Source organism: Limulus polyphemus, unplaced genomic scaffold (genome assembly GCF_000517525.1).
Source record: "Limulus polyphemus unplaced genomic scaffold, Limulus_polyphemus-2.1.2 Scaffold957, whole genome shotgun sequence".
Lineage (NCBI taxonomy): Eukaryota > Metazoa > Arthropoda > Merostomata > Xiphosura > Limulidae > Limulus > Limulus polyphemus.
The window spans coordinates 237,124-241,566 of NW_013666567.1; positions in this window are offsets into that span (position 1 = coordinate 237,124).

Here is a 4,443-nt window from a genome sequence, read left to right on the forward strand (position 1 = left end):
CGCACAATGCAAGACTGAAAATTTGTATCTCCCCATGGACACAACAAACCTTTATGCCAAATTTGGTGAAGATCCATCCACAAGAGGTGAGGTAGTGGTAAAAAACTCCCATATAAACCGCAAGACACAAAATACAAAACAAAATTTGTTTGTACCTCCCCATGGATCCAATGAACCTTCATACCGAATTTGGTGAAGATCCATCCAAACCCTACGAAGTAGTTACATGGATATACAACATACAGTATTATTATATTTATATGGATTTTCACGACAATGAAGATTAACTTGCATATTTTGTACTTGTATAAGTTTTAATTATTTCTAGCTACTCAATTTATATTTTCAGCTAATATTTATTTATTTTCATTTAGGTCTTTAGTTGTTATTTCTGCTTAATTTACTTTTAAATGATATTATGTTGTATCCTTAGCTTGGTTACAAGATTGTTCAATTTTTGACCAATAAAGGGACAGAAAACCATGAGGGTCAATTGTTTTACTCCGATCCAAATAGAAATGTTATCAACCCATAGGTAGTTAAATTAATTAAATATATATAATCGTTTGTTTTATACATGAATTAATATTGGGGACCAGATAAATATTATCAAGAGGGACGGACGTTGTCTACGAGACGTCAGTTAGACAACGCTGTAAGGATTTAGAACTAACCTAAATCTACGCTGGCCAAATCTCGCGAGATATCGTTGTACATAACTGAAGTAACAATGTATTCTAATCACGGTATATTTTAGTTTTTAATACATTCATGTATTTCTTGTCAATTTGCTATACAGAACTGGTCTCATTAGTGTATATATATATAAGCTTACGATCATTATAGTTCTGATAAATATATTTAGCATATTTTTTATCAGAATTTATTAATAATAAGAGCTATGAGTTATTTTGTCCTGAGAACTAATGAAGATCTGTTTTTAGTAGAATGTTGTTGTAATAGGTTTAAAATTTTATAAAACGCTTGTTTTTATAGTTTAAGATGTAGAATATATAATATTTAAATATATTTGGAGCTCGTTAGATGAGCAATCAAACATCGCGGGAACTATTAAATAAATAATGTATTTATATATATACAGAGTTGTCTGTCTGTATGCTAGTCTGGTGTCACAAGTTGTAGTGTAGAGTTGGTTAAAACAATTTCAATGAAATCTGGATGGATAATTTTAAGCATACCCCCCACCCCGAAAGATCGCGTTTAAATGGTCAAGCAATCAGACAAGCAGATCTAATTTGGCATACACTTCAATTTTACCGTCTTAATGCCATAAGTGGGCGCGCACAACTGAACAAGGAGATTTGAAGCATAACACCTAAAGCCGACGCCAAATGAAAGTGACGTTTAGTGCCGCGAGTATCACAAGTACATTCGCACGGACGAAAGGTTCATGTGCTACGGCTTAAAATAGTGGAAGGAAGCGTTAGGTGCTATTATTTTTAGCATTATTTATTAAGTCAGGTTGTAGTGTATCAGTTAGATACAAGCAAGCAACGCGAGGCAAGAAAATTTCAAACTTCACAATTGACAATCGCTGATTAATAAGCCAATAGATAGAAATCAGTCCTACATTTTCAGAAATATATTTGTTTAAAAGCTGAAACGGTAGAAAATTCAGACTTGAAATTAAACTATATAATAAGTGATATTAAATAATGCTAACAATCGAACACCTACTCAGTGGCTGTTCGACAACACATGAATTAACCGTGACAAAACAATTTTACACGTTTTATTTATTTTTAAGTCAAAGCACCTATTGTATATTATTAACAAGTGTCAAACTAGGTGATCGAAAACTTTTTAATTTGAATTAAAGGGATGAATAGTTATACCGTCTTTGTTGTTAAAGTAGCACTGACCCTTAAAGTGCGCCCCAATATTTCAAAAATCATATTTTTCAAATTTAGCCTAAATCTTTTCTACACAAATAACTTATTTTTGTTATAAAATCCTTACTAATTAATTTGTAGTAAGTGATTAAAAATAAAAGTCTAGTTTGTTTTCATTCTGTTTCCACTTCACCATTAAGGTCAATATCAGCATGAAATGTAGCACACTTGTTGATATTACACTCTACCATAGCTTGCATTTTTTATTTAAAAATCTTTACTAATTGTCTTGTTATGAGTCTAATTATCACTAACGAAGGCATTAATTAAAATTAATTGCCCATAGCTCGTTAACGTTGCAGAAAATTTGTAAAGGTTTTAATTGAACCTATTGAGGATGTTCACAAAGATCATATCTATCAATTTTCACGTTTTTATCATTCTTAAGTAAAGTTATAGTGTTAAAACAGTTTGTATTATGTATTTCTTTATCACTGCCACATTAATTATGCATATAACATATATAACCGCAAGTGTACTTTCAGAGATTGTGACGCCATACTTTTGTTTTGTGCTCAACTTGAAGGTTATAAGAAGTGGTTAACAGTGTTTCCTCAGCATGTAAATTTGCCCAGGTTTAAGGGTCAGTGTTACTTTAAATCAGAACGACATCTGTTCAGCCAGTCTGTGTGCTGCTCCCTTATTGTAGTCGCTTATTTAAAATTGTTCAAAAAATACACACAGAAACGGCTGTCATTGGGACAGTTAAGGAAAACTTTAGCGGAAGTTGTGAATTCACCAAATCGAAAAACCAGAAACGTCAGTTATTCAGTGTTTGTTTTTTTTTTTGTTGCCCGACTTATGTTGTATGAGAATTAATTGTAACATATTAGTTACTTAAACTATAGTTCAAGAAACTATTCACAAGACGATAACACATTTACTAATGTTTGCAGACTTACTGGAACTCAATGAAATGACATTAATCATCGATAGTGTAACGGGCTTTATCTAGTTCAAGTAGTTTTCATATGACATTTCGTAAAACTAGCAGATGTCCCCATCGGGACAATAAACTCTTATTCCCAAGAGTTTACTACACCTTTCAAACAAACCTGTGGTCATTACCTGGAAAGAAACAAGTGATCCTTGGTTAGAACTGTAAACCAACTAAGCCAGCTAATACACGCGAATTTAACCACACTTGCACATACTTGCACATGAGGTTTTGATTAGAAATTAAATGATTTCTTACCGTATAAAATGCATTTTCTTAATATAAATGTGGTCAAGGTATATAAATCAGTTCAATGATAGCCACTTTTAATCACTGGCCGAAGAATGCTCAACACTCGATGATGTGTTTGTCGGATCAGATGGTCGCCTGGGTAGAACATCAATTACTCGTTATCACATAGAGACAGTAAAGGCATATCTGATAAAATAACTGCATAACTACCGCGCACGCTTCCTTACAGTAATAAAGATACAACCAGCGCTAAAGTAAAGCAGGTGTTTAAGAACGGAGTAACAAAACCACCAAAGAATTCTTGATCTCCTTCTATGGTGATTGTGAACAAGAAGGATGGTTACTTCCTTTCGCTGCCGCGAACAGATTAATTTGTGGACGCAATGGAAAGTGCCAGTTGAGTCAGCATGATAGACATGTTGTCTAGCTATTGGCAAACTCCGAAGGCTTATAAACGCTAAAAACTGGGTTTCGATATTAGTGGTCGGCACAGCACAGATAGCCCATTGTGTAGCTTTGTGCTTAACAACAACAACAAAAACACAAGCTGTTTGTTTGAATTTCGCGTCCCTAATCTAGCAGTGTAAGAAGGCAGCTAGTCATCACCACCCACCGCTCACTTTTGGGCTACTCTTTTACCAACGAATTGACCTTCACATTATAACACCCCCACGGCTGAAAGGGCGAGCATGTTTGGTGGGACGGGGATTCGAACCCGCGACCTTCAGATTGCGAGTCGAGTGCCCTAACCACTTGGCCATGCCGGGCATTGCAAACCGAACTGGAAGATTCGACTCTCAAACAGTTTTTTCTTTTTAAATGAGAGCACTGTAAACCACTAAACAAAAATGTAACCCCCGAATATGACGCATCCGGTTGCTATCATGTTAAAATGTTAATAAAATGAAGCCAGTATTAGCACATGTTTATCTATATAATGTAAAAAAAAAAAAAAAAAAACTCTAACCACAGTCCTTGCTAAATATTTGTAACAAGCTTACCATGAAACGTTGAAAGCAAATAAATCGAAAGTAAATCAGGCTACCCAACACTATAGACGTTTTAACTCCAATAATAATAATACTAAACTAGTTTTCTCACAGTAAACTATCAGTAAATATTATACAACAGCAGTGCAAAATTAATAAACATTATAGAATTTATATATACAACTAATAAAAATTATGAATTCGAACTCGAATAACTTTTCATGAATTAATGACAAACAAGCTCCGTAAAAGATAAACAATGGACTCTATACTTTTTCGATAACGAGGAACCCACTTTGAGACTAATAATGGCTGGAGACGGCTTGAATGGGGAAAGAAGAAAAACTTGAAT